Source organism: Apostichopus japonicus, chromosome 19, assembly GCF_037975245.1.
Source record: "Apostichopus japonicus isolate 1M-3 chromosome 19, ASM3797524v1, whole genome shotgun sequence".
NCBI classification, from domain to species: Eukaryota; Metazoa; Echinodermata; class Holothuroidea; order Aspidochirotida; family Stichopodidae; genus Apostichopus; species Apostichopus japonicus.
This window is the reverse complement of record NC_092579.1, coordinates 23,805,871-23,822,042: the sequence shown is the minus strand read 5'-3', so window position 1 is coordinate 23,822,042 and position 16,172 is coordinate 23,805,871. Positions and strand designations below refer to the sequence as shown.

Here is a 16,172-nt window from a genome sequence, read left to right as displayed (position 1 = left end):
TACACAATTGGTAATTTCTCTACTGATTTTCAGAGGTTTGTTCTCTATACAGTCAATGTTGTAAAGGACGGGTTTTTTACGAAGTTCAAAGTCAGTAAATGAAGTTGATAAACTTTATTTCTTTTCAACTTTCTTAACCATGGAATGCTAGAATAACATTTACACATAAAACGGAGAATTTTTTAAAAAATTTATTTCAAATTTCTTTCACAAGAAATTATCGTCATTTGTTCAATCCTCAAAAAATATCGTCTTGAAAAAAAATTATCGCGATAATAATAATTTTCGATATATCGCCCAACCCTAGTCATGAGTGAAAAGTTGTCAGGACTAAGGAGAGAAGAAATGTTACTTAGATGATCAATATTGAAGAATGTCTATTTGGTTATCAAGCATCAGTCTTGAAAAGTTTCTTTGAAGGGTTGATGTTTGGGGCGGGTTCCACATTCACCCAACGGGCTTTGAAGGGTTGATGTGTGGGGCGAGTTCCACATTGAGCCATAAATCTAATAAACACCCAACGGGCTCCACCATTGGCCATTAACTTGTGGAACTGATCGTGGTTCCTCCTAATGAAAGCAAATTATTTTCGTGAATGTCATTCTAGTATTATTAACAGATGTAGTAGTCTAATTGTGGTATGCTCCCTATGGAGTGATTGACTGGCGGTCATATCGTTTATCACACTGGGCACATTGTTTGTCATTCCAATTAGTGGTTATTTATCTGATTTCAAAACTTAGCCTCTTGAGATGCTCAATGCAAGGGATTGCATAGCTAAAACTCTATCTAATATACTAATTCCCCCCCCCCCCCTGTTAGATAGCAAACTGTAATAGCTAACTTTTAATATCACTGAATATTATTCATTACTCCTTGTTTCATGAAAACAAAAAATTGCAAGCTAAGAACATGATGGCGGAACTTGTGAGAGGGTGTTAGAAAAGGGTGTGTGTGAGTGTATGGTACAGTACCTGTACAAACTTCCTGTAGGATGCTTTATTTATACCCATCGCTGCCCCATCTGTTTACAGGCAATGTACCGTGTGTCTGTGATGTAGTTTCCTTTAAACCAGCAAGGTGCATAGTATTGCAACATATTTTTAACATTCATGAATTTTTAAGAACAAAGAACACCTTTTAACCTCAGCAATGTATACAAGCTGGTAAACATGCAGAGAAGTAAAGGTTCACACTACATTATATATGTCGAAGACAACCCCATGTTAACCGTCCGTTCTTTGTCTCACACATAAAAAAGACTTACTTTATGGTATCATATAGCACTATATTTGTTAATGTAATATAAAGGTAACAGTACATAACTTAAGTCTGTTGTCTGCAGGAGACATTAAATTGCAAACTCACCCGGCTTCCATTTATGGTATGTGTTAAGATTTATATCTAGACAACAACAGTTGTACGTCATGTATGATAATAGATTCATCCATAGATAACTGAACATTCTTTAATAGTCATCTTGAGGTTTATTCTGCACAATTGGGACAGAATTAGAGGAGAAAGTTGGTAGTCTAAGGTTGATGAAAGGGTCAAGATATTTGTCATGTAAAGAGTTAACCAGGGAGTGGGAGGGGGGTGGATGATAGTGCACCAAGCTGTTGATACTTGTCAACAATCCTCTTTTTTTATTGGCTCGGTAATGTTATCACTGTGGTTTGTCTAACCATAAAAGAGATGTTTGCTGAATAAAGACTCATCTCATGTTACCAATAGCAGTCTGTGAGGCATTTCATTTTTTTTTCTGATTGAGAGACCTTTCTGTGTGTGACTTGAAAGGACCTTCACCCCGGTCTGCATTGTTACATACCAACACTATTATACTGTACTGTTGCCTGCTAGAGATATATACCCCCAAACTGAATGGGATTAAAACATGATCTCAGCAGTCAGTTTCTGAAATGTTTGACAGATACCCACCCGGGTACTACTACACAAGATCAAAGGATGGCTTTGTGAAATTTAATGCAACTTAGGATTTTTTACCCACTAGGCCATGAAAACCTGCTTGTGTTACAATGCCTATGCTATACCTGGGTATGAGGGTTAGGTCATGTGATACTGCCCGTAATGACAGGGGTGACGTCAATGCCAAGCCAGGGAGGGAGGACAACCAGGGTGAGATGTCTCAACTATGTCAAGACAGGAGCCCCAGGAGTACAGAGGATGAAATGTCTCCTTGGTTAGATTCATGCCTCCACGGATAAAACTGAAAATTTGTCTATCATATCAGTCAGAGTGAATGTAATACCAGTTGTACTTTGTGTCATTGTTCTTGTGCTATGGATAGGGTCAGGGTGTCGGATGTTTTTGCCCCCTCAGATGGTAGACATCCATGACAGTTAATTTCTTTGCCGTCATCAAGGTCTCCAATTCAGGGACATGTTGGGGACATAAGTGAGGGTATGAAGGAAGATCCACTAGTACTGATCATACGGTATATACAGATCTTTGAAGAAACAACAAAAACTTCACACAGCACACTCCCAATATAGCATTGACATACAATATAGCATTAACATACAATATAGCATTCACATGACATACAATATAGCATTAACATACAATGTAGCATTAAGATTTCATTTCATTTCATTTTATTTGTTTCTTCACAACATTATTTACATATTTATATAACATATATACAAGAAAATAGCATTGGTACAGAAAATTTACAATCATATAAATATAAGGAAAAATTAGAATGAATAATATTGTGAAAGGAAGTGTTGTACAAAAACTCTGGAGAGCTCAACAGGGTACAACACTCCCCGATACAAATAATGATATATAATTAATATAGATACAAATTTAGCATTGACATACAAAATATCATTAACATACAATATTGCATTAACATACAATATAGCATTGACATACAATGTAGCATTACCATACAATATAGCATTAACATATAATATAGCGTTGACATACAATGTACCATTAAGATACAATTTAGCATTGACATACAATATATTGTTACCCCGGGGATTCGGGTGACCTAGGTATGAGCCAATATATAGGCCACCTGAGGGGTAGAAAGGAACAAAACTCAGAGCAAAATGAATAGTACAGCAACACAATGTCATATGGTATATCAATGTTTATTTACAACCCTTTAATCTAGAACATAATTGTCCTTTACAGCTCTCTGTTATATCATATCAACCTCAGTGCAACATCATGCATTTATTGATAACAGATAAACCTACAGTAATCAACCTACAGATAACACACACTCACGCATAGACCAACAAACATATCCACCAAACTAACTGACATGACCCACACAGCTGCACACAGAAGTGCTAATATTTATTCTAACATCTTAATCCTCTGTGCACCCCTAGACTAGCAACATTTCCCTGCATGAACTAGGGAGCTAGCTTACCACTTATTATTAAAACAAAGGTTTCAATATAGTTGTACCCACACACTACCACTGCACAGGCAGTATACAGCTAATAAGAACAATATCTCTACCTGGTATAGGATTGCCATGGTAACCTAAACAGTTCCACCAATCCTGTGCACCCAAACCTCTGTAGGGGGTCTACCCTATGCAGCTTGCTGTGTAGCTACTCTAATCAACCCCTCTTCCAATAGAACAATCCATCTAATTAGTCTATGCAGCACAGGTTATACCTGCTAAGTAATTTGACACCATGGAACCACCTCGTTCCTGGGCATAGCTGCAGTGGCTTCACCATATCAAATAACAATGTACCATACAGGTAACATACAGCTTAAGGCTATATTAAGAACATATAAAACTACTAGCATTGATGAAAAGGTGCACTTCAATATCTTGACATTTCTATTGAATGTTACCATGAATAATAATAAGAATACATCAGTTAGATCCTTTAACTATTAAAGATAAGAGTAATAAGTACAATAAAGTAAAAAGAACATACCTGAGGGGTAGAAAGGAACAAAACTCAGAGCAAAATGAATAGTACAGCAACACAATGTCATATGGTATATCAATGTGCCACTGACAGGTCATTTTCCCCTAACCTCTGAATGGCTGTACCACTATCTGTGAAGGTAACTTAATAAAAATTTATAGGGGCCTCTGTTTTGTTCAAATCATGTTCCTAACACTCTCCCCCTCTCAAAAGAAGTCGTCCCTGACTCGCTTTTCATACATAATGAATGTCATACATCATCTATCATTTAAAACAATACATTTAAACCTGCTTAACATATAAAATAGAACTCTACATGTGCTCTTACATTGTACTTTTAAGGGCAGAACCCCACATGTTAGTTTAGTGGAACAATAACAAAGTACCAGAAAATCACTTAAGTTCAAGGTGATGCGCACTCCCAAGAAATGAGTTATTTAGACAGATCACTTGATCTGAAAGCACACGACGGTAACCCCTTTTGGTCTTATGGTCCTACTCACTAGTTACTTACTATACATGCAACTGACCACTACTTGCATAAATTTGAGACTGATGTCTCATCTCTAGCTACTAACCATCATCAAGATGATACCAAGAAAACAAATAAAATATGATAATCTGTCATGACCTATTATATAGTCTAGTCACAACAACTAACTACCCATTATCAACTTCTTTCAACATTTGTCGGTCTGTACAAAGTCCAGTCAGGAGTATGTTGTTGGAACTGTGGGTAAAACACTGGCGTTTGTAGTCGGTAGTCGTACATGGGAGGACATGGCTGGAACCAAGGTCTAGTTTGTGTCTGAGGGTAAGGTTGTCCAAGGTTAGGTGGGGGTAAATAGGACGGATATGGACACTGGGTAGACTGAACCCAAGTTGGGGCTCCGGGTTGTCCGTAATTCAGGTAATCTGGTGGCCTTCTATTTCGTGACGGGCGTCCTTGTTCCTCTGGTATTCGCTCCTGTGGTACCTGTTCCTCTGGTATTTCCACGGGTGGTTCAACTGGACGTGTCGGTTGCTCTGGAATTTGGGGTGTCTGATTTACTGGACTCTGCGAAACATCTACAGCCGCTGGTGTTTGAGTCGGTACATTCTGTAGCTGGTCAGGAGCACCATCACTAACATATTGCTCTGCTGGGGCTGAGGTCCGAGCAGTTGAACGCTGTCGGGTGATATACGTGTGCCACTCGTCATCGCTCACATCTGACCCATCTACATCACCACCTGCCTGGGTTGCAGTTCGTCTTTTCTTTCGCTGGCGTGGGGGCTTCCCATGGATCATCTGTGTCTCATCTAGAGGCAGTGCATCGCATGCTAATAACAAGTTGCGATGCAGAACACGTTTCTGCTTCTTAGAATTATCTGTAATTACTTCAAACACGGGTATGTCAGGATTGATCTGCTTTACAACCCTATAGACGGTGTCTTCCCAGTAAGATCGAAGCTTATCAGGGCCTGCTTGTCGGACAAGGTTCTTCACCAGAACTCGGTCACCAGGGCTTAATTGGGTGTAGTGAGTCTTTCTGTCATACCTTTCCTTCGCAGCAGCTGAAGCCTTGTCGGTGTGCCTATTGGCAATACTATACGCTTCCTGCATTTGACAACGCCATTTATCCGCAAATGTTCTGTGATCAATGTCCTCGTTCTCACTTTCCAAATTAAACAAAATATCAACAGGGAGTCGTGGTGAACGCCCGAACATGAGGAAAAATGGCGAGAATCCAGTAGCATCATTCTTTGAACAGTTGTAAGCATGCATGCACCTCGGCAAATGTTCCTTCCAGTTCAGTTTCTGCTGGTTTGACAGCGTTCGCAACATGTTGAGTATAGTCCGGTTCATTCTCTCAACCTGACCATTCCCCTGGGGATGATATGGGGTTGTTCTGCAATGCTCAATACCACAGTATTCCTGGAGTTTTGTGAAGAGTTGGTTTTCAAACTCCCTCCCTTGGTCATGGTGAAGTCTCTTCGGAAATCCAAATCTCAGGAAGAAATCATTAAACAACCGTTCTGCTGCAGCATGTGCCGATTTGTTCTTGGCAGGGTAAGCTTGTGCGAACCTAGTGAAATGGTCAACTACCACGAGAATATATTCGTACCCACCCTTACACTTTTCCAGGTGTAAGTAGTCTATTGATACCATCTCGAAAGGTTCTGTTGTGTGTATTGGTATTAAAGGTGCTCTAATATTTCGAGTAGGTTTCTTCTGAACTACACAATGACACTGCTTGGTGATGTACATTTCCACCTCTTTTGCCATGTATGCCCAATAGAACCGTTGTCGTATTAGGTCAAGGGTTCTTTCTACACCAATATGACCCATGTCGTTGTGGAGCCCCTTCAAAACCGTGTCCTTATACTTGGTCGGGAGGAGTAGCTGTTTTCTGTTGACGGTGCATCTATAAAGTAGTCCCTTATCATCAAACTCTAGTTTGTTCCACTGGTTTAGCAGAACCTGTACGTTCTTAGTCTCATTTTTCCGCTCCTGTGGAGATGGTCTCCTTCCGGTTTTCTTCATTTGTATAACTCTACCAAGAACCAAGTCATTCTCTTGGGCTTCTTTAAGCTCCAGTGGGTCGATAGGCGAGATTGTAGATGTGGGTGATGTTCCTAGTATGTCGCAACTGTTGCTGTTCACTGTTGTCACATCGATGCATGCCACTTCTCCGCAACATGTGCCTTGGACGTATTCAGCTGTGGCTGTTATTGCAGTACTCGGGATCTTCTCTGTGAATTCGTTGATATAGTTTTCCAACTTGTCAGGTATCGGCATCCTTGATAACACATCTGCATCTACGTTTTCCTTACCAGGGCGGTATCTAATTTCAAATCGAAAACTAGCCAATTCTGATACCCACCTCTGGCCTGTGGCATTCAGACGGGCAGTAGTCATTACGTATGTCAGGGGATTGTTGTCAGTGAATACCACAAAATGATTTGCATACTGAAGGTAGTCACGGAAGCGTTCTGTCACCGCCCATTTGAGAGCAAGGAATTCCAACTTGCTGGAGTGATAATTCTGTTCTGGGGGCGTTAACGTGCGTGAAGCAAATGCTATGACTCTCAATTTTCCCTCCAAATGTTGGTACAAGACTGCACCAAGACCGTCACCAGAAGCATCAGTGTGGAGAACATATGGTTGAGAAAAATCTGGATAGGCCATAACAGGGTGAACTGTCAGGCGATCAACAAGGTCACACAAAATCGCATGGTGTTCGAGGGTCCACACTATCTTTTCTTTAGAATCACGAGTATTCCCCTTACCAGATCTCGACTCCTGTTTACCCTTTGTCTTGAACTTTTTCTGCTGAGTTCCTAGCAACCCGTACAGCGGCTTCGCTATGATGGAGAAGTTCTGGATATAGTTCCTGTAATATCCAATGAAGCCCAAAATCTTTCGAAGTTCTCCAACGGTTGTTGGTGTCTTGCTCTTCAATAACAGGACTGGTTCTTTGTCAGCAGGGTCCATTCCGTACCCTTCGCCAGTTACCAACCTCCCTAGGTACCTTACCTTTCTCTTGAACAACTCACACTTCTTGGGTTTCAGCTTAATGCCGTGCTTTTGTAATCTTTGTAAAACTCTCCGAAGGCGTTCCACATGGTTGCTAAATGTAGAACCGTAAACGAGGATATCATCAAGGTAGACCACACATATCTCGTTGTTAAGATCGTGCAAGCATCCTTCCATGTACCGTTGAAACTCTGCTGGGGCATTTTTCAGCCCAAAGGGGATTCTTTGCCACTCATGTAATCCCCAGGGAGTAATAAACGAGGTGAGATGCTGACTTTCTGGAGACATATACCCTTGATGGTACGCTTTACCCTGATCTAGGGTACTGAACCATGTGTTCCCTTTCAGGCCATCTAGCAGATCTTGGATTTTGGGGATTGGTTGTCGATCATCCACTGTTTTCTCGTTGAGTGCTCTAAAATCAACGCACAGACGAAGTGAGCCATCACGCTTTCGCACACACACTACCGGGGAGGAATAATTAGATTTAGACTTACTCACCCAACCACGTCTGATGAGATCCTCTAAGTATTCTTTGACTTCCTTGTACAGTGGTCGGGGAATGCTGATGTATCCCTTCTGAACAGGTGTTTCGTCCTTCAGCTGGATTTTCATCTGCAAATCTGGGCAGTCACCAGTATCCATATCATCCCTGGAGAATGCTGATGATTCTTCTATCAACATTTTAGTTGCAAGTTGTCTCTGGTCAGGAGTCAGGTCAGATAGGTCAACTGGAGGGCACCAGTCACGGTCCTGTCTTTCGTCAGGTGGTTTAGTTCTGTCAGTCTCTATATCACAATTTACATATGTGGAGTTTGCTGTTGCAGTTTGGTCTGCACTAGTCTTGCAGAGTACTTGAGGTAAGGGAAGTACTGAAGTCACTTGTTCCAATGTCCCGAGGGGAGTCCGCTTTGAAAGAAGAAGATCATGGTTAGTGTTATTAAGCACTGGTACATTAATATGGACTACTGACCCCCTTGCCATCCGCACAGTGGTTGCTTGTACATTCAACCCTTCTGGCAAGGATATTTGATTGGGCTCAAATAGCCAGTCAATAGGTCCCTTGACCTCTCCCACATAAACTCTACATTCAATGAAATTGGTCTGGCCACTTCCTAATAGCTGATTACGAGGGGGCGATCTGACACTGGCCAGGAGAACACTATCATTCTCTTTTACAACCTTAACCATTGCTGTTAGGGTACTTTTCCCTTTCCCAGGGAATGCAGAGTGAAGATCATTTTCACTAAACCCTGAACCCCCTGTGCCATTCAGTATGTGGGCGATAACGTTGTAGCCCACAAGTGGGTTATCCATATCCCCTGAGTAGACCAACATGGGTACCTCTATTTCACCTATTGTGCCCACTTTAAGACTTACTGCAACCCACCCATCATATGGTACCTCTATCCCGTTTGTGGCGGTAAGGTCCAGGTGAAGACCATCCAGGAGTTCTTCCACGGGTCTGACTATGACCCCTGGCATATTCTCCTGAATCCAATCTTTTTGGATTATTGACACCTGGGAACCCGTGTCCCACAACACATCCATCGGTAACCCATTGAGGGAGGCCCTCACAATACACCTCTTACCAACCAATCCTATGAGTTTCTTAAACTTTTTAAGGGACAGGTGGGGTGGTGCAGTGGGAGGCTGCTCGGGACTCTTTTGTCTATCGCCAAATGACTTTTCTACTGTTGGGGTCCCCCCTCGTCCCTTAGAAGTGACCCTCTCTCGTTTCCCGGTGGCCTTTGTCGACACCCTCTTGCATAGTGCTCACCACTTCCACATCGGAAGCAGTGGTTACACCGATCACCCACCTTTTCTGATCTACACTTAGGGCAGCCCCTTTTCCCTTTATAACTAACTGGCCTGTCTCTGCTTAAGGATTCCTGGATTTGGGCCACCTGTATTTTCAGCTCTTTCAGGCCCTCAATATCCACCCTTAAACCATTTAGGGATTCCTCAAGGGGGGTAGGCGGTGTTTCCCTTTTTGTTACCTTTTTTGAGGTTGCCTCAATAGCATGAACTGCCTGGTAAGATCTTGTTTTCGTCTGCTTCTTCAACCGCTCCGTCTCACTACTGGCGCTCTTGTTAAGTTTCTCCAAGAGGAGCTCATCAGAGATACGTGTATTCTCTAGGGAAGGCTTCAGGTCGGCTCGAATCGACTCACTTGTCAGGCCAGTCGAGACTGCATGTAGAAACATGGCCTGCACTAACGGCTCCTCGTATCGCTGGTTGGTCTCACTCTCTTTCGAGGCGAATAAAACCCGCTGCCGGATACTAAGGGCCCTTACAAGGAATTCCTGCGGCGTCTCTTTGGGTGCTTGTGTGAGGCTGCTCAGCTCGTGGTACAGCTCTGTGGCTCCCTTTTCTTGGTAATGTGACCGCAGGATCCGACGAAGCTTCGGTAAGGTTATATCCGTCTTGCTTTCCAGATATCCACGGAGATTCAGGCCTGGGTTGGTAGCTCTAATAACTGCCTCAACCACTTCTTCCTCTGGGTATCCCTTCCGGAGCCCAGCTTCTATCTGGTGGATAAGACTGGTGAAACCCAGCCCATCCTTCTGCTGACTTCCAGCAATCTGCCCGGAGATCTTAAAGTCGCGGCGGATGTACTCTCTGTGGTGTTGTGACACTTTGGTACTTGTCGGGTCGGATGGGGACTCAGGCGTACCCACCTTTTGGCTAGACTTGTCATCAACTTTCTCTGGTATCTCCCCTAGCAAGACTTCTCTCAACTCCTTCAACTTTCCAAGGCCCTGGTCATCCGACTCCTCCAGCTCCTCACTGCTCAGGTAACGGTTGATTAATCCCAGAAGACCGGTTCGACCCTTCGTCTTTGCCTTAATGCGGTCAGTCTCGGGAAGGGCGATTCCCAGACCCACACTCTCCAGCTGGTCTGCCGTGCACAGATGCAGCTTAGTCTGTATCTCGCAAAGAAGCTCGTCAACCGTCGCCATCTTTCAGGGTGAGCAACCTTAGTCCTGCTCCTCAGTATGCCATGAGTTTTTATCCGGGTGGTGCCTCCAAATTGTTACCCCGGGGATTCGGGTGACCTAGGTATGAGCCAATATATAGGCCACCTGAGGGGTAGAAAGGAACAAAACTCAGAGCAAAATGAATAGTACAGCAACACAATGTCATATGGTATATCAATGTTTATTTACAACCCTTTAATCTAGAACATAATTGTCCTTTACAGCTCTCTGTTATATCATATCAACCTCAGTGCAACATCATGCATTTATTGATAACAGATAAACCTACAGTAATCAACCTACAGATAACACACACTCACGCATAGACCAACAAACATATCCACCAAACTAACTGACATGACCCACACAGCTGCACACAGAAGTGCTAATATTTATTCTAACATCTTAATCCTCTGTGCACCCCTAGACTAGCAACATTTCCCTGCATGAACTAGGGAGCTAGCTTACCACTTATTATTAAAACAAAGGTTTCAATATAGTTGTACCCACACACTACCACTGCACAGGCAGTATACAGCTAATAAGAACAATATCTCTACCTGGTATAGGATTGCCATGGTAACCTAAACAGTTCCACCAATCCTGTGCACCCAAACCTCTGTAGGGGGTCTACCCTATGCAGCTTGCTGTGTAGCTACTCTAATCAACCCCTCTTCCAATAGAACAATCCATCTAATTAGTCTATGCAGCACAGGTTATACCTGCTAAGTAATTTGACACCATGGAACCACCTCGTTCCTGGGCATAGCTGCAGTGGCTTCACCATATCAAATAACAATGTACCATACAGGTAACATACAGCTTAAGGCTATATTAAGAACATATAAAACTACTAGCATTGATGAAAAGGTGCACTTCAATATCTTGACATTTCTATTGAATGTTACCATGAATAATAATAAGAATACATCAGTTAGATCCTTTAACTATTAAAGATAAGAGTAATAAGTACAATAAAGTAAAAAGAACATACCTGAGGGGTAGAAAGGAACAAAACTCAGAGCAAAATGAATAGTACAGCAACACAATGTCATATGGTATATCAATGTGCCACTGACAGGTCATTTTCCCCTAACCTCTGAATGGCTGTACCACTATCTGTGAAGGTAACTTAATAAAAATTTATAGGGGCCTCTGTTTTGTTCAAATCATGTTCCTAACACTATCATTAACATACAATATAGCATTGACATACAACATAGCATTGACATACAACATAGCATTACCATACAATATATCATTAACATACAATATAGCATTAACATACAATATAGCATTGACAAACAATACAGTATTAACATATAATAGAATATTCACTAATTATTATGGCTAATACATGTTTAGAATTCGCAACTCGCACAAACTCCGTATCCAAAGTCATTGATGCGATAAATGTTGACCTGGAATTGATGATGAATGGGATAAATCATTAGTTGAAAGATCCACCCACACACATCTTGCTGTGGAGTAAACCCAAACTGAATTACAGTAACTATTTTCTTGTCTTGCTAAATACTTCATTCCTCTCTTACCTGTTTCCACGTACAAAATTGCAGTCCGATCTACACTAGCCTGTAACAGTGTGGATGGCCTCTCACTGACCCACTGCTACCACTTTAATTATAGCATATTGTGATTGGTTTATTGTATTCAACCACTCCTTCACGCACCCTTGTACATGCACCGTTACACCGTCTGCATCCTGATTATGATTCTACCCTTGCCTGCATCCCCTTAAAAGAAATTACAGTTTAACCACGATAGCTCAGTTTCTGAATACTGTATGGATCTCTTGACATCTTGTTTGTTTCCTGCAAGAAATTCTGAATATGTTTTTACCCCTGGTATTTATTCTTCATCCGAAGTAGTTTGCAAGGTCACACGGAAACTAGTTCGGATTGAAGCTGATTTTTCGTACTCTGCAAAATCAGTATTGGGAAAGTATTCTTCAATGCTATATATTTGCATTCTTGAAATCAGTGATCATGTCTTTGATGGTAAAAAGAAAAAGAAGAAAAAAACATCCCGGAGGAACTTGACTTAAAAGTATGAATGAATGCACATCGCTTGGAATTTTAAACACTTCTTTTCAAGTAGTAATCATAGTCATTTGCTTAATGACAGGAAAACATTTTCATCTGATTAAACACATCTCAGCCTTAACTCTGAAATTTATTCATCAAAAAAATATAGCAAAGCAATACAAATCCCCCCATCCTCCCCCCTACTCCCCCCCCCATCTAAATCTTTAAGGTATGGCTTTAAGATTCAAAGACAAGGTATGAAGGATAACACTAATCTAACTTTGAAAGCCTTTCACATGATGATACGTGGAGATGTAATCTCACACGCTCATCTTGAAGTTCACATATGGATGAAGTTGAAAACCCTTGTTTTTTGTACTCACCAGAGATGAAAATGGGTCTTTTAGTTTTTGCTTCCGGCATTTTGACCCAAAAGATTTTAAGTTCTGTTTTACCGAGATTACTATGTCCTGCCCTAAGGGAATGTGTTGAGGTTTATTAATTTAAGAGACAGAAATCAATAGAGCAGTTTATTGCCCGAAACCGACCAAAAAAATGAAGCATCAAACGTTTCCCATGGTGTGAAATGCCAGCACGTGAATTAAACAAGTGGCAAGTTTTTTCTCTTGGGCTATAGCCGATGTTAAATTGGTGCAGGATTTTCAGGAATCTCGTTATATAGTTAGTTGTTTGTCTGTTATCAGAATGTAGCTTGTGGCTTGGATGTAGTGACCGACTGACCGTCTTCCAATTAGATGAGTTAGAAAAGGGTCTGTCCACAAAAAAATGGCCAGAAGTTAGTTAACGAGTTGAACGTCTGTACATAATTTCACTCGGAGTGTTTGTCATGTCATCGACTGCGATCAGTGATCGCTTGTTAAATTGGAGAAAAACAAAGAAGGGAAAAACAATTCATTGTTTACCAAAATAACTCAGTTATATCAGTGCTAGGGTAAATTTGAAATTTAAAACTTGAACTTAGCAAATTGATGGCTGGCTGTCCAGAAATTATGTGATATGAGTTGAATGCTTTGTAGATTTTGAGTTTTGTCTCTTGCAGTAGCTGGTAGATAGTTGAATAGGCCGTTGGGGTGCATGGGATGGGGACAGGGTGTGGGGGGGGGAGGAAGATAGGGTGCAATATGTATGGGGTATGGGTGCAATGTGGCATGGATAGGAAGACCAAATACAACTGGAGGGGAAATAAAGGCAAAATAGGTTAACACTTGATAGGTTAAAAATGATTTGAAATTTTGTGCATAATTCATTTGCAGACTGCATATTTTTGCATCATATTACATTAAATCCTTACAACAATCATTTTTCACCTGCTTTCTGACTTACATACAGTAGGATAACCATTTTGAATCTATTGAATTGCATACATATATATACCGTAACTTTGCAATTCATTGAATTGACTAGTTCAAGGTTAATTTCCCCCCAAAAAAGTTAAAGTGGAATATAAAATAGAATATTAAGAGTATTAATCATCCAGCCATTAACATTCACTCAGGTCATAGTGTGATCAACTCTGCAATTTCATTTTGTATAATACTCAAAAAGTCTCAAATGATAAAAGTCTGCTTTATAAGCTCATCCGTGGATCATCTTTGCATATAATTTGTTCATTTAAAACTACATCGTTTATTCTGCATCTCCATTCTCTGCTAATCTGTGGCTTCTTTTCAATGTCATCGAAATATCTCACAGCCTTCATATTAAACCTTCCTAATCATAAGATCAGTACTTCATGCATGCAGTACTCTTGAGAAAACACACAGAATGAGAGAGCATGGAAGAATTTATTATTCACCCTGACCCTCCGTGAATAAACTAGGCAGAAAAATAATTGACCTTGTATGTTAGTTTGGTTTTTGTCTCTTTTGGTAGTTTTGTTATAAAATTGTGACAGTCTAAAGGAAGAATATGAGGAATATTGTTTCCATATAAACAAAATTGAAATTGATCAGACAGATTCTGTCATAATTTCTTTTAGAAACCCCAGAGACATTTGATTGATTGAATTTATTTTCAAAACTTGCTGACAGGGTGATATAATTCAAAATTGATAACATTTAAGCAAATCTTATTATTGAAAATAAGGTAGCAATCATAAATGGGGTGGGAGGGGGTGGATGAGGGGATGGAAGAGGGGGTGGGAGTTTCATTCTAATAGCTGACAATAACTAGTATTTTAAAGAGCAATACAAAAATTTCCAGATCTGAATCATCATCTTGGGTTAAACAGAGCATGAGATTGCTCCTCCCTCCCTGTTCTCTACCTGCCACCTCATCTGTTTTCATTTTCACGGTCCTTAAATTTCTCCCCCCTCTACCATTAATGGATCAGTCCTTCAACTGGAGATTTTTACATTTAGAATGTATATTTCAAAAGTTTTAAAGGAATGGTATTCCTGAAATGTATCGACTTCAGAAGCTTTATTGTAGAAGGTCTGTTGTTTTAGATTGCTTGAGACTTGTCTATACAGTAGGAGCATAGAGTTGTTATGGAACAACTCCCTGGTAGGAGCAACATAGCAAGGGTCGTCCCATTGCTGCTGTTGTTTGGTCATCTTCTACTGCAATACTACATACAGTATGCTTGAACTTTACCCTGGAATAACAAAACAAGAAAATTGTTTTTCAACCTTGGATAATCCTATGATTTTGACAACATTAAGCTATTTTGTTTTGCAGGAGGTCTTAACAATTACTTTCTGTTTTCTTCAGGATTACAGAAATAATTTGAATTGTTGTGGAAGAAAGATATGGTTATTTGAGGCATGATTAAGTAGGATTGACAAAGAAGTGTGTGTGTATTCTTGTTGCAATCACCTTCAAAAAGACTTGCAAACTTTTGTTTGATTTCCCTTAGGTCTAGAAGGAATTCAATAATTTGACAAGCAAAGAATACCAAATTGCCATAAATCAAAGCAAAGACACACAGCATGGCTTATATACCTCATCAGAATATCAGGGGGGCCATTATGGCAACTTTTCCCTCCAGAGAGGTCGAAAGTTGGCATTTTTGTGCAAGAGAGTTGTATTTTGAGTTGTCATCACTGTTCTTCCAATTTACCTGTAATCACTATTTTTGGTCAATGTTTGCTAGATATAAGGAGGTACTGGGAATGTCACAACTTGAGCTTATTCTTCAGATATCAAAAATGAACATAAAAGGATGGAAGAACAAGTCCACAGAGATAGACCATGTCTAGATTGGAATGGTTGAGTTTATGTGATACAGGGTCTATTGGAAAGAGGGAATACCTGCCATAGTTGAAGCGAAGAGTCAGTTATATTCAGTAAATTATACTAATTGGAATACTTAATTAAGTATGTTTCTTTTTGTTTAACTTACTTGTAATGCATTAAGATTGTGGTTAGGGAGGGGAGGGTGTGTGTGGATTAGTTAATAATTCTTATGATGGGGGGGGGGAAGGAGGGAGGGTGGGTGGTCAATATACCTTCATAGCTGTCCACCACTACTGAGACCAGTGGGTTTACGCAGACATAACAGGGAGCCGCTACTCTGATTGGAATGGCTATATATTGTTACATGTTTTTCCATGGGTTAAATAGATGATGTCAAGAAGGGAAATCACATCTTTACAGAGGTGTTAAAGTATTTTTGCCAGCTTTTATCTGGCAGATCCATGTTTCACTGGTGTATCTTGCTGTTTTGTTGTTGCTTTAT

At 40.6% G+C, this 16,172-nt stretch overlaps 1 protein-coding gene across 3 annotated transcripts in view; it reads left to right on the top strand.

Moving 5' to 3' along the window:
* LOC139960399 (uncharacterized) overlaps nucleotides 1-16,172 on the top strand; it is a 173,494-nt gene that overhangs the window by 132,935 nt on the left and 24,387 nt on the right. The gene's annotated exons all lie outside the window — the stretch shown is intronic.